At 43.3% G+C, this 18,478-nt stretch overlaps 1 long non-coding RNA gene across 1 annotated transcript; it reads right to left on the minus strand.

Moving 5' to 3' along the window:
- Positions 1–423: 423 nt before the first annotated feature.
- LOC119971855 lies at positions 424–13,976 on the minus strand. The gene is made up of 5 exons (XR_005461928.1): positions 13,894–13,976; positions 13,296–13,365; positions 12,168–12,260; positions 9,434–9,575; positions 424–1,069 (listed from the first exon to the last, which is right to left on the minus strand). It is a non-coding gene; the product is annotated as an uncharacterized LOC119971855 (long non-coding RNA).
- Positions 13,977–18,478: the final 4,502 nt, after the last annotated feature.

Here is an 18,478-nt window from a genome sequence, read left to right on the forward strand (position 1 = left end):
CCCGAAAACCCAAAACCCAAATAGGGCAGCAGGGTAGCATGGTGGTTAGCATAAATGCTTCACAGCTCCAGGGTCCCAGGTTCGATTCCTGGCTGGGTCACTGTCTGTGTGGAGTCTGCACGTCCTCCCCCTGTGTGCGTGGGTTTCCTCCGGGTGCTCCGGTTTCCTCCCACAGTCCAAAGATGTGCGGGTTAGGTGGATTGGCCATGCTAAATTGCCCGTAGTGTCCTAATAAAAGTCAGGTTAAGGGGGGGGGTTGTTGGGTTACGGGTATAGGGTGGATACGTGGGTTTGAGTAGGGTGATCATGGCTCGGCACAACATTGAGGGCCGAAGGGCCTGTTCTGTGCTGTACTGTTCTATGTCTATGTACAGGGTAGGTGCATTGGCCCTTAATTGCCCCTTAATTGGAAAGAAACAATGGAGTCCTCTAAAAAAAAAATTTAAAGTTGCAACCTGGAGAGCAACTTCATTATGTCACAGCAGGGGGAGTTCTACAGGGTTCGATGCAGTGTAAAATGCACTGTTAATGTGAAAAATCATTAAGCACCATTGACTGAAGGCAGACTCTGATGTTGAAAACTTTTAGGTTGTCCACCTTCAAAATCTCATTCCCTTACTCATTTGCTCTTAACCAGCATGCATTATAATTATATTATTATCAAACCTTATTCCAAAATACAATTCTGCATTGGTTTGTAAAGATCACTAGTTCAGATTGAGGTTTAACTGTAAGTATCTGGTGTCAGCCTGCCATCTGTCTTTGCAAGGGTATTTATGGGTGAGCCATACTCCACCCAACAGTTATTGGAAGGGGCTGGGACATTCCCACTGACAGTCTGCAAACCTGAACCTGTAAAATGAGACTTTAGAGGTGTCATGCCAATTCTTTTACGTAGAACATTAGTGTGAAATAGTCGTAAACAAGTGTATTCTTAGGCGAGTAATCCTTTGAGAACAGCAGTTGAATTTTTGCACCATGTCCAAAAATAATACAAGATGAAAATTTTCCATTTTCTTCAGATTTTTCTAAATACAAATGCACAATCCATATGAATATTCTTTGTTCTCTGGAGAGAAAAGGCACATGTTACTCTGTCAAGAAATGAAGTGCTTATTATTTTCTATATTTGCTAATATTAATGAAAAAGTGGATGAGTAAAAATTGAAATGTTACTTGAAAGTGCTAATGAGCTGCTCTTCTGTGTTTAATGCGACTCTGAAAAATTTACCCCTCTGAAAATGAATCCACAAATATTAGCATAAAGTAATTGAGAAAAAAGCTGATGTTTGGTTTAAGATCTTGTAAAAGGTCATTAACGATTAATTCAGGCAGTATTCTGAACTGCAAAGTGTTATAAACCACATTGATGTTTAATGCAAGAGTATCACAAAACCCAGAATAGTAACTTCGGACACCAGTTTGCAGTGTGTATGTGTTTTTTCTGGTCTAATGTGAGGAACGATGTACAAATCAGTGAGGGACAGTTCAGTTGTTGTGTGATAAATTAATAAAGAATATTTATAACTTAAAACAAAAACATGCGACAAGACGGACGATAATATACTATGACACTTAAGTGGACTAATGACTATACACACATCGTTGTACATGAAACTATGTATTGGTTCGCAAACCTACATTTCTGAATTCTGAGACACCACTTTCCCCAAACAACATCCAATATTAAGTAACTTTATGAGCTAAATCCAGCAAATCATAGAATAGAATCATAGAATCCTTACAGTGCAAAAGGAGTCCATTCGATCCATTGCGTCTGCGCTAGCCCTTGGAAAGAGCACCCTACTTAACCCTATAACTCCACCCTATCCCCATAACTCAGCAACCACACCTAACCTTTTTGGACACTAAGGGACAATTTAGCACAGCCAATCCACCTCACCTGCACATTTTTGGACTGTGGGAGGAAACCGGAGCTCCTGGAGGAAACCCACGCAGACACGGGGAGAAAGTGCAAACTCCACACAGACAGTCATCTGAGGCCGGTATTGAACCTGGGTTCTTGGAGCTGTGAGGCAGAAAATTACATCTGGTGTGTGTCTACTACTTCACCAATCTTTCAATGGCCTCTGAAGTATGTTAAAATCCTCTTCATTGTTAATTACATTTCTTTTTTTTAAATTAATTTAGAGTACCCAATTCATTTTTTCCAATTAAGGGGCAATTTAGAGTGGCCAATCCACCTACCCTGCACATCTTTGGGTTGTGGGGGCGAAACCCATGCAAACATGGGGAGAATGTGCAAACTCCACACGGACACCAGAGCCGGGATCGAACCTGGGACCTCGGCGCGGTGAGGCCGCAGTTAATTACATTTCTGACTATGGAGGACCAGAGGGATCTTGGGGTGTTAAGAAAGCATAAAGGATACTTGCCTTTATTAGCCGAGGCATAGAATATAAGACCAGGGAGGTTATGATGGAGCTGGATAAAGTGCTCGTTAGGCCACAGTTGGAGTTTTGTGTGCAGTTCTGGTTGCCACACTATAGGAAGGAAGTGACTGCAGAGGCGATTCATCAGGATGTTGCTTTGGCTGGAGTGTTTTATGATGAGAAGCTGGATAGGCTGGGGTGTTTTCCTTAGAGCAGAGAATTCTGGAGGGATGGGGGGACATGATCAAGGTGTACAAAATTGTGAGGAACATAGATAGGGTAGATAGGAAGGAACTTCTCCCCTTACTGGAAGGGTCAATAACCAAGGGGCATAGATATAAGTTAAGGGTCAGGAGATTCAGAGGAGACTTGAGGAAAAACATGCAACATTTAAGAAACATTTATATAAGCACTTGGAATGCCATAACATAGAAGGTTACAGACAAAATGCTGGAAAATGGGATTAGAATAGATACATGCTTGATGGCCGGCATAGACACGATGGGCCAAAGGGCCTGTTTGTGCTGTAACACTCGATGACTTTATGCCATCTGCCATTTGCATCTGAAATTATTCCCAGATACCCAAGTTTATCTTATATCTTATGGCAACAACAGTTACATCACGTAATCCTTTTGGGAATTCTCAAAATTCGGCTATGTTGTATATTCATGGCTTTTGGATAGTTGGTCCTTCTGTACAATGAATGAAAGACAGATTGCAATATTTATCAGAAATGAATATTTTAGTTAGTGTTCCTGTAATCGTGGTGGTTTTCTGCTAGGTTTATCTCTCATACGGCATAACATTCTCTAGTGGTTTGTGGGTGTGCCCTCTTTTATCTGATCCTATAGCTGAAGACATAGCAGTACTGGATGACTGTATAAATTGTGAGCTGCATAAGGAAAGAAAGGCCTGCCACCAGCATCTTGAACTAACTACAGTGGACCCAGAATAGAATCAAGGCTACCTTGCATTAACTATGGAGCTGCATCAAAACCAGGTGCCTCCTTTTCTGGAGGTACTATGGACCAAAGTTGTACAAATGTGGTATCTGCTTTCACATACGCAGAGCTATTTGATTGTACTGAATGCTGCCAACATGTGCACTAACTGGCTTCTACTGTGTTACTCCTTACATCCTGCTCCTGGAAGGTATCTCTTCACAATCACCATGAACCTGAAAGAATAAAGAGTGGGCATCTATGAAGTCAAAATTTATCCTTCAAGGTTGCCTTCAAACATGTTAAAGTCAGCCATAACTACATCTTTGAATATGAGCCCAATAGTGGGGGTATTTATAAGACACATGTCTGCTGAATACATAATGGGAATAACTAAGAAACCCACATTAGATGCCAATTGTGTTGTCATACATCCAATGGCAGAAAGAAGTCGGACTCTGTTGGTTCCAATGTAACCATATATAGTGGTGTATATGGAGGCAAATTACTGTTTACCATTGATTTTACATTGTAACAAGCTTCCTTAGAAAATGCACATTATTCTCTGCAATATTTATGTCATTGGAGAAGGACAATCAACATACTATATCTCTGGCCTGGGTCAGTTTCTTTTAGGTCTTTTCACCAGTCATGTTTGTTGCCTTTGATCTGCTTCCATGGAATGTCTATATGTGCTGGTGCCTGTTTAAATTGGGATGTTGCTCTTTGCCTGTGTCAGGTAAACCATTGAATTTCCTTTTGCCTGCCTAGAGAGCAGATGGGACATTATGAATAGATTATCACAATGTGCTTGCATATGTTTACCTACAGTGGTTATTTCAGTGTCTATAAAACATATGATTTAACATGTAATGCAAATCATAGAAAATATAATTTACGTGGTATGTCCTCGTATTTCTGGCACCCTGCCAATTATTTTAGTTCCGATACCATCTGGAATATCCCTTCTGGATGAATTAACACATAGTCAAGTGGTGCCAGTATTAGTTCAGTGGTAGGGCTCTTGCCTGAGTCAGAGGTTGTGAGTTCAAGAGCTAGCAATTCTCTATAGTGTTCAGAACTTGTTGCATGAGATGTTAAACCATAGATGTAGGCCACACAGGTGGACGTAGTAGATCCCACGGTACTTTTTGAAGAAGGACATAGGGCTTGTTCTGATGATAGAATAATCAACAAGCCAATAATCAACACTATCTCGTTTGGCACATTGCTTTGCTGTTGCTGCATTTTTTGTGTACTTCTAAATGCTTCCACTTCCCTTCATACTGTATTTGTCCTGCTGCTGCTTTGCAATAATTAGACTGGGGTCAGCACAGTAAGAAGTCTTACAACACCAGGTTAAAGTCCAACAGGTTTGTTTCAAACACGAGCCTTCGGAGCACTTCATCTGAGGAAGGAGCAGTGCTCTGAAAGCTAGTATTTGAAACAAACCTGTTGGACTTTAACCTGGTGTTGTAAGACTTCTTACTGTGCTTTGCAATAATACTAAGTTTTTTTTATTTGTTCCTGGGCATTGTAGGTTGTGCCAGGATTTATTGTCCATAAGGGGCAGTTAAGAGGTGCACTGTTGTGGGTCTGGAGTCACATATAGGCCAGGACAGGTAAGGATGACATTAGTGAACCAGATAGGTTTTTACAATAATCGCCAATGGTTTTGTGGTCATCATTAGACTTTTAATTCCAGATTTTTATTTAATTCAAATTTCACCATCTACAGTGGCAAGATTTGAACTTGGGACCCCAGAGTACGTTGTGTCTCTGGATTACTAGTTTCGCAACAGTAGCATTACGCTATCCACTTCCCCCAATTTCTTCCAGATTTCCTGTCAGTTTCTCTGAGTTATTCACAAAATTCCATTCCAGAGATTACCAGTGCAAGCAGCATCTGGTCAGTAATTAACACTTTTGCAATGATTGTTGAACAGTTACCCACAAATATTGTGCAAATATGCAATCACAGCTGTATTGCCAAACTTTTATATCAAAAGGCTTGTTGGGTGCTTGAGAAACCTCAGAGGATTCTTTGAATTGATAACTATTTTTATCATTACATTTTAAAACCATTGGTGGGATTCTCCCAGCCCCACGCGGGGCTGGAGAATCCCCGCAGCCGTGCCACGCCGCCACGACGCCGGCACGCGATTCTCCATGTCTGGTGCGGCGCCGGTTGCGAGCCACTCTAGGCGGCCGGGCCGCCGACTCTCCAGCCCGGATGGGCTGAGCAGCCGCTCTGCAAAGGCAGAGTGCCGCCGGCGCCGTCCACACCTGGTCGCAGCTGGCGGGATCTCTGCGCGCAAGGTCAGGGAGCGGCCTGTGGGAGGGGGACTCTGACCACGGGGGGGGGGGGCCTCCGATGGGGCCTGGCCTGCAATCGGAGCCCACCGATTGGCGGGCTGCCCTCTGGCTCCCCGTTCCTATTTTCTTACGCGGTGGCACCTGAACCCCCGCGCCATGTTGCGTCGGGGCCGGCACGTTGAGGGAGACCACCCCGCATGTGCGGGTTGGCGCCGGTGCCACCGTGCATTATCTCATTGATGACGGTGCCACTGCGCATGCGCAGTTTAGCGCGGCGCATAGTTCGCGCCGGATGGGAGGCTGGAGCAGCGTGAACCACCCCAGCGCCGTGCTGGCCCCCTGTAGGGGCCAGAATCGGTACTCCCAGCGGCCCGTTCACGCCATCGTTTCTGACAGCGTGGACACTCTGCCTCCGAATGGGAGAATCCTGCCCCATGTGTTCGAATAATTTTATTAATGAAAAGAAAAATGAACAAGCTTTCTGTCCTTCAAGAAGAGAATGGGCTGCTGCATCCCTTGTTTAACTGATTGGTTTTATCGTGGAGACATTACAGTTTCATTTGTCAAGCTTAAAATACCCAAGCCAAAGGAAGCATCCCAGGTTTAGGAAGATTTGCCAAAGAACGTTTCCAATTCAGGTGCTTCACATTCTTTTAATGGCTCATACCAAACCTCGTTGCTCCTCAAAACTGCACTCGATGACCTGTATTGGCACCTGGTTAAGCAAAGCCTCAATTTTAAAACTTAGATCCTTTTTATCGGATCGCTCCGTGGCCTTGCTCCTCCTTTTCACTGTAATGCCCTGCTGTTCGAGAACCTTCCAGGAAATCCAGATCCATCTAATTCCAGCCTCTTGAGCATCCCTAAGTTTAATCGCTCTCCGATTGGTGGCTGTGTCTTCAGTGCCTGGGCCCTGCCTAAGCTCTGGAATTCTCACCCAAATGTCTTTGATTCTCATCCTCATGTTCCTCCTTTTAAGAGATTCCTTTAAAACAATGTCCTTGGCCCAGCTTTCCGTCACTTGCCCTAATATCTCAATATGTGTCTCGGTATTGTATTTTGTGTTGCAATGACCATGTTAATGCATTGGGATATTTTATTATGATTAAAGTTGTTTTTGTGGCCCTTTAGAAAGAATAGGCCATTATCCATGTTTCTTGTTCTGGACTCAAACACAAGATCCAAAAAGGTAAGGAACTGTATCAACCTACCCAAGTCTTCTGGTCAATTCTTATCGCGGAGATAACTCTGCAAGTTGATATATTGACAAGCCTGTTCAGTTTACCCTCACGGTCAATAAATATAATTCAAGGGCGGGACACTGATAGTTAGGGACTTCTACACAGACAACAGGCGGACAATACTAGAGAACCGACAGAGAAGCTCCAACTAACTGGGGGGAACAAGCTATGACATATGCAAATTAAAAACCTCTTTACGTTGGGAGACAAAGACATACCCATGGGCACCGAGACAATCATTGTTAGAAGAACTGCTGGATGTGGACACCTTGGGGGGAGGTGGGTGTGGTAGCCACCACTGATGTATTATACTGTATATATGAGTTTTACGGTAAGGCCCCTGTACTACAGGTATGGGGGTAGATCCCTGCCTGCTGGCTCCACCCAGTAGGCAGAGTATAAATATGTGTGCTCTCCATACAGCAGCCATTTTGTCAGCTGCTGTAGGAGGCCACACATATCTGTGTAATAAAGCCTCAATTATATTCTACTCTCGTCTCGTTGTAATTGATAGTGCATCAGTGGGGAACTACGGGGACTTGTATGGGCGACTACTGGGGGAGGCCCATTCCCCACTGGATGAGACAAAAGAAAAGTGGGAGGAAGAGCTAGGGTTTGAAATACGGTGGGGACTCTGGAGAGAAGCACTGAACAGAGTCTACTCCATCTCCACATGCACAAGGCTAAGCCTAATGCAGCTGAAGTTGGTACACGCAGCACACCTAACCAGAGCCTGAATGAGATGTTTCTTCTCGGAGGTGAAGGACGAATGTGAACGTGGTCATGGAGGCCCAGCCAATCAAACCCGCATGTTCTGGGCATGCCCCAGGCTTGTCAGGTTCTAGACATCCTTCTTTGATGCAATATCTAAGGCTGTGAGGATGAGGGTAGAGCCGTGCCCGACAATGGTCGTCTTCAGGGTATCAGACCAGCCAGAATTCTTTATAGGGAGGACTGCTGAAGCACTAGCCTTTGCTTCCCTAATCGCCTGAAGAAGAATCCTGCTCGGATGGCGATCAGCAGCACCACCTGAAGCTGCGGACTGACTGGCCAACCTATCGGAATTTCTCCAAATAGAGGAAAATTAAATGTGGAGGCCATTCACTAACTTGTTCCAAGACATGTTTGTAGTGAAAAACAGCCAATAGGCCAAAGGAAGAGGGGACCCTCAGAAGGGCCACAGATACCAACGAAGTGGGGAGGGAGCAGGGGGAGAGAGGAGGGGGGATGGAACAGGGAGGCATATAAACCAACCACACCCCTCAGAATAAAGGTTTGTGAATACAGACAACTCAATAGAATAACCTCCCACAATGCAGCATATGTATCACTATACTACCCCACTAGGAACAGGACAGATCAACCAACAGTTGAAGAAAGAAAACATGCCAGGTAGCAAGAAGGGGAAGGGATCTCAGAGATGTAGGGAAAGTTGGGTTAGGAGGCTAATTTAAATACGGGGCATTTGTAAATTATAAACTGCGACAAATGTGTACAGATTTGTATATGTTTATTTTGTATGTATAAAATGAAAACGCTAATAAAAATATTTTCAAAAAAAAAATCAAACAATCCCTACACAAATATAATTGCTAATTGTTCAACAATCCCATCATGTGTGGTTTATTTTCAGTAACTTGTGATATTTGTGGGCCGGCACAGTAACACAGTGGTTAGCACTGCTGCCTCACAGCGCCAGGGACCTGGGTTTGATTCCAGCCTTGGGTGACTGTGTGGAGTTTTCACTTTCTCTCCGTGTGTGCATGGGTTTCCTTCGGGTGTTCTGGGTTCCTGCCACAGTCCAAAGATATGTACGTTAGGTGGATTGGCCATGCTAAGTTTTTTTAAAGAAATTTAGAGGAGCCAATTATTTTTCTTTTCCAATTAAGGGGCAATTTAGCATGGCCAATTCACCTAACCTGCACATCTGCACGGGGCTGGATTAGCACAGTGGGCTAAATGGCTGCCTTGTAATCCAGAACAAGACCAGCAACGCGGGTTCAATTCCTGTACTGACCTCTCCGAACAGGCGCCAAAATGTGGCGACTCGGGGCTTCTCACAACAACTGAATTGAAGCCTGCTTGTGACAATAAGCGATTTTATTATTATTATTATTTTTGGTTTGTGGGGGTGTAACCCACGCAGCCATGGGGAGAATGTCCAAACTCCGCACGGACAGTGGCCCAGGGCCGGAAGTCGAACCCGGGTCCTCAGCACCGCAGCCCAGTGCTAACCACGACACCACAAGCTGCACCTTGGCCACGCTAAGTTGCCCCTCAGTGTCCAAAGATGTGCATGTTAGGTGGATTGGCCATGCTAAGTTGTCCAAAAATGTGCAGGTTAGGTGGGGATACAGGAATAGAGTGGGGGTGTGGACCTCAGAGGGTGCAGACCCGATGGGTCGAATGGCCTCCTTCTGCACTGTAGGTATTCTATGTTTCTATTTCATCGAATCCTGGAATCACAGAATGATTACAGCACAGAAGGAGGCCATTCAGCCAGGCCTGCCAGTGCCGATATTCTACGAGAGCAACTCACCTGCTGCCAGTGGCCTGTCTTTTCCTTGAGGCCCTGCAAAATCTTTCCACTTAAGATGATGATCCAATTCTCTTTTGAAGGCCAGAGTTGATTCTGCTTCCATCACACTCTCAAACAATGCATTCCGGAGCATAAACACTTGCTGCGGAAAACAAAGTCAGCCCAGATTGATCATCATTATCCTCCTTACAGACCACGATACTTGCGAATTTTCTATCATCAGCAAAGTTTGAAATTTAGCCCTGAAACCAAAGCCTAGGTAATTGATATATATCTGGAAGAGCACAGGTCCTAACACTGGGCCTTGGGGAACCTCCTGCAGCCTCCAAAACAATTGTTCACTCCTACTCTGATTCCAGTCACTCAGACAACTTTGTATCTATGTTGGCCCTGTCCCTTTTATTCCACGAGCTCTAACTTTGCTCAGAACTGTGTTATGCAACATTGCTTCAAGTCTACTTTGGAATTCCGTGCATATCAGTCATATTACACTCAGTTACCTCATGTAAAAACTCAAACAAGTTTGCTAAACATATTTCCCTTAACAAATCCATGTTCGGTTTCCTTAAACGTCTGCATTTGCCCAAGCAACTACTAATTTTGTTCCAAATTATAATTTCTAAAAGTTTCTCCACTACCGAGGTGAAACTGACCAACTTGTTGTTGCTGGGCTTTTGCTTTTTTTTCCCAATTGAAATTTCTTTTACAATAGATTTTCTTCTTCAGAGTTCCACACCTAGTATTTTCAGTGAACTGAGATCCCAGATTAAAGTTATGTGAGTTCCATCTGCTTGACATCCAAAGCAGATACAATATGTATGGGACATAGATAACAGTGCCTGCTCTTTAAAAGTGCTTCTTTCACCTTTACCTTTATTGTCCCAACTAGGCTTACATTAACACTGCCATGAAGTTACTGTGAAAAGCCCCAAGTCGCCACATTCCGGCACCTACTCAGGTACACAAAGGAAGAATTCAGAATTCTCAGTTGGTACGGAATTGAACCTGTGCTGGCGGCCTTGTTTAGCATCACAAACCAGCTGTCTATCCCACTGAGCTAAACCAACCCTTCCATCGAATATCCTGAGATTGTGAAAGGCACTATTGTTAATAATGTGAGAACTTAACAAGATTAACAGTGAATTTTGAGATGAAAATAAAATAACAGACAAATAACAAGACCAGTCGGCATCTGGAGGAAAGTGAGATGTGAATTGTCCAGTAACAAGGTTAGCAGGAATCTAGAGACATTATGCATGAATGACCATATCAGAAACATTGTTTACCAGAGATCAGTGGGGCTATACAAATGATAACTTATAAAGGCAAAGAAACTGAAAGAGATACACAGCAGAATTCACGGAAGGGAATATCAAAGAGACAAAACAATATAACTGCTGGTACCCTCTTTGGGAAAGGATCCTAGTTCTCCATCTACAGTCAGACAGGCTAGTTCCATCTGCGATCTGAGCCACAGAGGCCTGTTCCATCTAACATTTAGAACTACGGCAGATTGCAGAGATTCTCGTCTAAAAGTCCCAGTTTCATGCCTTTGCTGAAACCAGAAGGAGACATTTTCCTACACTTGGTGGCCTAAACAGTATTGTTCGGTAACTATTAACTGGATTTGACCTATAGAATTGCTAAAAAAAAAATTGGATGTTGCTTGATAAACAGTGTGTCTCAGTGAGTTCAGGGTATGTGAGTATGTTTTCGGAACAGATAAAATGGTGTGTTTAGTTATTCATATACTTAAGTATCATAGTGTATATTAGTCTTTTGTTGTGTACTTTTTTCTTTTCTTTTACTTGAATAAATATTCTTTATTAATTGTTTACACAACAAGCAGACTGGTTTATCACTGGGTTGTACATGGTTCCTCACATTATTCCAAACAAACATACATCATCAAGAACCTGTGTTTCAGGTTATCCTTCAGGGTTTTCAGACACTTTCGCAGGTAATGTCAATGGGGTTCTTACCACTATATAAATGCAAACTCTTTCTTTATATCTGCTTTCTCATTGTACCTCAGATAACAATTCAGAAAATTCCCCATGGCATATTCAAGCAATATTGACTTTAATGACAGCGCTGTTGCAAGCTGCCTGATTCTTTGAACTCTATTTCATCTTCTTCACCCAAGTCCTGGCTGAATAAAATTCCAGAGAGTAAAATATAGATGTCCTATGCTTGGCTAGAGATAGCACAGAAGTATCTTTATGGATTCATTTCTGATACTTCATCATCTTGGTTCTTTTCCATCAAAGCTTCATCTAACATTATTTTCAATATTCTGAATGACAACAAACAATGTATTTAAATCAGGTCCATAAGGGCTAAAGCAATATTGATCATTTTGGAAATCCATATGTTAGGCATTCATAATTTACCACCATTTCCAAGCTAATTATTGACTTTGAAAGGCACTTTGCAGCTACTGTCATATTCCAATGATAGCTGCCCATATCTGGGATATATGTGACCCAGGTTAGATGGTATGAACTGTTCCTAACATATACCTTGGGTTATATATATCCGAGGTACTGGAAGCTATTCATTGAAGTATAGCACTTTTGCAGGCTGTCATGAAAATCAAACCACAGTAGGGAAACATAATTTACTATGACTTGAGTAAGTAAACTTTTTTGTCTCTTTAATCACTAATTCCCATATTGCGTTCTGAGACTGTAAGATAGGTTATTTTGTGCTAAGATGAAATTCAGACATTCACCATGTTCTTCCTTCGTTTTCAGGAATTGACTATCTTCGCTGTTTGGCCTTAGTTTTAAATACTTGCTCAGTCATTGAAGATTCATTTTATCTCCTGCAGAATAGAAATCAACATTTAGCATTGCTGCATTTAACTAAGGAGTTTGGATAGTGACTTTGTAAATGGAAACGTGAATGTGTGAAATAATCAAATGAAAAGAAACACTCTTCTAGTTTGATGTTTAGTCTGAATGAGGGCCCTCAATGTCCTGCCCAAAATTCCCCTCCCCAAGATCAGCAGCAAAAACAAATGGAAAGCAAAACACTTTTCACTAAGTCCTGGGAATGAACTTCTGATACTGAGACTAGTGTTAAATGAAGATGCCTTGCTGAAAAACTCACCACCAGTGGATGTTCAACAGCAGCAAGTATTAAGGTGGTTTTTGATGACTATATAATTATTGATATATGATTTAACTTCTGTTGTCACTCTTTCTGAAGATTAATTGGCTCATTGGGCTTACCAAAGGAGTAAAAAAAAAGATTTAATTTATATAATGTCTTACCGTGTCTCATAGCAACGTATCGAGACGCTTTGTAAAAAAAATGAAGTGCTTTGAGGTACAATGACTGGTATTATGTATAAAAAATGGCATCCATTTTATGTAAAGCGACATCTCAGTATAAAATGAGACCCCTGACCAGTCACTATATATTCTTGGCCAAAGCTCTTGAAGGAACAACGTTGGTCAGAACACGAGATGGAGTCACTTGCCCCCAAGTATTAAACTGCACTTTAAAAAAAAAGAGTAATCTTGCATTATCATCAAATAAATGGCCTGTCCGCTTTGTAATCCCGAGCCAACCCAATCCATGCCTTGCAAACGGCAATTTATTCGCCCTCTAGATTGGTTTACATTACCGCAAGTGCAGTTCAAGAATAATCGTTTATTCATTCGATCCTTCTGTGGCCACACTTCGAATTGGAACGCTTTCCTCAGCATTGAGACGTCTTCGGGAAGAATGTAACTATTACGAATCCGGGAGGAGAAACATCTCCCCATCCCCATGAATGCTAAGGTCAATTAACAACCTCTTCAGTTCTGGGTATACTGAATGACATATAACTCCACGTAAACACACGGCTCACCTCAAACTTGACAGGCGTTTTTCTTCTGTAACTTCGCGGCGTTTGCATTGATGATTCTAACTTTCTAGTCCTTTTTATCACCGAGTAGAAAGAAAGAAACATATAGGACGGGTATGAGGTAAATTAAAATGTAATAAAGTTATTTCGTAGTGGGTGCCAGTGGGGCGGTCGAGGTTTGACCGTAACATTAAAAATATACCGTGGACCGCGAAAACCGCTTTTATTGGAGTTGATCCGGGGTAGCACAGATATAGCTGTTGTGCAGTGTGCTGGAGATCTCCACAGTAGAGGACATTCCGCGTTTGGGCGCTCAATTAGTATGGGTATGGATATTTTGAGACAATCCCCTTGTAAGTACGGGGAGGGTGGCGGGACGTTACTTAACATGAAGTTAAGACCACACCGGAAGGCGAAGCTCACATATATGTCTCAGCTGGACATAACAATTGGACAGAATGGGAAGTCCCAGAGGTTGTTTGCAGCGCGCGTGTTTTAAACAGTAAATGAATGGTAGTAAATAGCGTTTCTCGGTATAAATTGAGATGGCCCTGAGCGCGCAAAGTGCTTTAGGATCAAAAGGAAATGAAGCTCTAATTACAAGCTGGTGCACGTTTGTCAGGAACCTTTCGATGCCGAGAAGTCGAGATGCACAGACGAGGGACACCAAAAGCAGCTAACATCCCTTTCACACGATTACAACTGAGCAACATGTTCCTGTTCCTTTTCATAAGTCGTTTTCGGAGGGGGGGGGGGGGGGGGTGATTTCTCGGGAAATAAACATTTTGTGAGTTTCTATGATTCGCAGCTAGCTGTAACATAGGCTTTCAATAATGAGAGTTAGAAAACTGGGATCGAAAATTAACCGCAAGCGTGAAGCAACTCACCTTCAAGTGGCCAAAGGTTTTTTTTTGGGGGGGGGGGGGGGGGGGGGGGGGGGGGGGGGGGGGGGGGAAGTGAGTGATGGGAATAGAGAGGCTTTGTAAAACTGGCACAATAACTTGTCCGTTTATTCCCCTTCCCTCTGGCTGGCGGTAATCAGTAAGCTCGCAAATGAACAAGTGTTTTGTGTTCATTTTTTAAAATTCCATAAATGCATTTTGGCTCTATTTCTGGATTGTTATTATTGCGCATGCTTCCAGCAGTAAATATTGTTGTATCCATAATCTTTTGTAAGCGTGTACTTAGCTGTGTGACAAAACAAAGACACCGCTCAAAACAAATCCCTTTGATTTTTAGACGTCCCCCCCCCCCCATGTTTGTTTTGCCTGGCAATGTCAAAGTGCGTGGGGGAAGCTGCAATATCCGATTTGAACATTTGGTGGCGTCTGAGGCACATAGCCCGGCTTCGGAGTTCAAATCTGTTCAAAGCTACCTGTCCCCAAACCCTGGATCTATGAAGATGTCGACTTAAAATATACGTCCAGGTAGAATCATCCGGCAAACACATCTTAGAGTTTTAGCTTGTTGCTAAAAATTCTAAAAGTTATGAAAATGGGAGGGGGGGGGGGGGGGGGGGGGGGAGCTTGCAAAGTCATTGAAACAAAAAAAAAATCCTACCTTATTTGAAGTATAACAACTATTAAACGGACATTTAGCTTTACCGTACTCCCTATATTGGACACGAGAAAAGCAGCAATTCCCGTTTGCAGGTAGGAAAAGGCCTCTAGAGATTGCATTCTTGAGCATTCGGGGAGGTTTTCCACAAATTTGCGGGAGTTGTTTTGAGCAGGTCAAGGTGTATACATACCTGCAGGCTCCATGGCAAGGAGCAGGTTGAATTAAAGGACCAAATCGATTACTTTCCGCACGGCGAACGCTTGTACAATCTTTGGAATGATGTAGCTGTCAGGAAATAGTGCTTCCTATTCCGACGCGCGACTTTTAAAAGTGCATATAATTGATCGAAATGGGAAAACAAAATGTTTTGACTGCCGTGAGAGCACCTCGTGTTAATCCCCCCCCCCCCCCCCCCCCCCCCCCCCTCGAAAGGGGCTTTATTGACGCCGCGCTGATGTGAACGGTGTCATTTCTCTTCCCCAGTTTCGTCTGAAATTGCACAAGTCCCTTTGGCCTTAACCCAGCCCAGGCTGGCTACTAAGAGGGGCTTCTTGTATTTAATTGTTGAAATGTTTGCCAAGACCTCGACAGCACCATTTCCAGGTCCCGTGGGCATGCCATATATCTGACTTAACCATATATCTGACTTAATGTAAAACCGGCCGCTGTGCTCAGAGATAGCCAAACAGCGTTGCCTTTAACGCGTGCAGAGGCTTATATCCCAGCGTTTCAATGACCTGTTACATGGTCCGGTTCACGGATTACAACAATGCTGCTCCTTCACACCGGCAGGCGACATTTAAAAGTTAACTCAAACTCCGCAGATATGCGATTTTTAATGCGTTTTGATCCTATGTATATCTGCAATTCTGGTGCATCGCAATTGCAGCGAGTTCCGCAATTCTCCACATCATCTGTAAATATGTAATAGTAGGGAAATCACTCTTTGCAAACACGTCCTCTGAGGAGACGACAAAGGCAGTTTGGTTTTCTTGCGCGCTCCACAATACTTGTTCACTTGCAAAGATCTGCGTGTGCTTTGCCTAATATTTTTTTTACCCATTTGAAGGTCACCGATAAGTTCCGAAACCATTGTCAGAAGTTCGAACAAAGTGTCCTCCTCTGTTTATCAATTGCTCAACAGGCAAGCAACCCAAAAAACATCTGTCCGCGCGATAAAGCGAGCATAGGTTCCTTTATTTCTTCACGAAATTAACCATATTTTTACCGGATGGAATAAACTTACTGTCCAGGTTCTCCCAATTGCCTAGCATCATTTTTCAGAATCACTGTGCGAGATCCTGATGCATTGAAACATTTGCGAATTTGATTCTAAGATCCGACGTGTGTCGCGCCTTCTCATTCATTCCTTTCACTGAAGGTTGAATGATAATTTGGTGAAATCAGCCCCCAGTGCTCTCGTGTTGATGCCTCTACCATTGCCTCTATCCTGTATGTCGCCACTAAGTAAACTGGATTTAATTCCCATTTCCTGCATTCAAAACTAGTTGAAATGAGGCAGCTCGCTGAAACTGAACTGGGCTTTCTTGAAACACAGTTTTAAAATGTATTTGAGAAGTAATTGAAACGACTTTTGCCTGGTGTTTTCCGAGAGGCTTTTTGATTTAGAAGCTCCTGCTTTTATTTATTTCATGGGCACGTGTGTTCCAGAAACCTTTCACAAGTTGGGGACGTGTTTATTCTTGTTTTGTTGCGAATTTCGGCGCCTGGTCAATTTCACTTCTGACTGTTCTGTCTTGTCAGTAAAAATGAATCCGGGCTGACATCGCTTCCACCCCCACAACCCATTCTGAGCAACTCCAACTTCAGTAAATGAGTTCAGTGAAAGTGACAGTCTCCCCTTTTCCAAGACCTTTTATTTTACTTGATTCATTTCCTGTCCTTTTTTCCCCATTCTTTAGAGTAACTAGTATTGTCCTGGACTTGGTTGGTAAGTGAAATGCCGTGGAACCAATGCACAGTTTGATTTAATTATTCATTTTTTGGTGCAGGATAGTGACGCGTGTGTTATAGAACAAAGGGAATGTGAAAATGAAAGGCAGAGGCTAGGGTGCGTGTGGGGGGAAGGGGGGTGAGTGGAGAGGGGGGAGTTGACGCTAAAGAATCAGCTGGTAAAGGTAAACCTCCAGCCTGTCAGTGCCACTCCTCTCACATCGGCCTGCATGACTCTTCCATTAGCACAAACTGCTTTTCCAACAGCATCCAGCCCTCATTCTTTGTAAGTACAGCCATCCTATTATTAGCATGCCAATGTTATTTACAGTGCTGTGTGTATGTGTGTATCTGGTGCCACTGTGCTCACACCAGCACCAAAGAGGCATCGGGGCAACTTTTATTTTCACCTCTTGAACCTTGTGCTATCTATATAAACTCAGTTCCTTCCAAGTCTGTTTTATGGATTGGGAACATTCGCATTCCTAGGGAGATCTTCTGCTGCATGCTACTAGTTTTGAATTAACTCCTTTGTGTGTGGTTTTTTTTTTAATTTTGCATTGAGCTTGCGGTCAGTGACTGACAAGAAATAGCTGTGCTTGGACCGTCTGAGCATCATTTCAGCATTCTCATCTCTGCCTTGCTGAATCGCGCGTTTGCTCCCCGTCACTTGTGCACACTGGGGTTGTCAAGTTACAAAAAAGAAAGGTGAACAATGATTAATAAAGAGGAGCCAGGGCACTGTTTAAACTGTTAACCTCGTCAGCAACCCATCAGATACACCAGGAGCCCGAACACATTTACCAAACGTTTCCTAGGTAAGTTCCTTTGACTTAAGTATGCGTTGCTTCTTAATTATACTTCATTTAATTTTCTTCATCCAGTTTTATTTTAAAGATCTCCAACAGCTCTACTGGTTAACTTTCACTTATAGCTTTCATCATCTTACCACATTCCTTCACACGTCCCATCTTTTGGCCAGGGTTTCGCAGCTTTACGCACCCCAGTTGTGCTAGGCACAACTATTGTTGTTCTGACCGTGGCTTTATATATATGTATACATTTTAAATTGTTGGAATAGATGTGATGAGGTTGGAGGTCAGATGTCAATGTACCAGTCGTGGGGGGGGGGGGGGGGGGTGCAGGAAGGAGGACGAACCGTATCGATTCCACCCAATCTGTCAGTGACAGCAGCGCACACTTGGCATTGCCTTGCTAAAAGTTGGACATGTTTTACAAAGCGAGCTGTGATCGAGTATTTAAAAAAGTGTATATAATTGGCACAGTGTAGGGTGGGATTCTTTTTCCTCTCGGTAGCAGGGGTAGAATAATATGAAAGGGGCTGATTTGCCCTGGACCTGCCTTACCTATCCCGCCAAGGTATATATGCAAAGCAAGTATCCGGATGCCTGACCAAGTGCCGAGGTTTCACCAATATCTGCAATGTCAACCTGCCTGATGGGGACCTGTCACGGCCGTCAGCTTCTCAGAGGAGATGTTTGTCATTTTGATAAGAGTTTGGATGTCAACTCTCTCTCTCCCCCCCTCCTCCTCCAGTGGCAACTCATTCTGTTGCGTGCCCCAGCTCCAAGCCGCGCACACAGCCCCGAATACTCTCCCTCACATATACAGGCACGGCCACCAGCCCACTGCGCGTACCTGCAAAATGAAAG

The sequence above is a fragment of the Scyliorhinus canicula genome, chromosome 9 (genome assembly GCF_902713615.1).
Source record: "Scyliorhinus canicula chromosome 9, sScyCan1.1, whole genome shotgun sequence".
Lineage (NCBI taxonomy): Eukaryota > Metazoa > Chordata > Chondrichthyes > Carcharhiniformes > Scyliorhinidae > Scyliorhinus > Scyliorhinus canicula.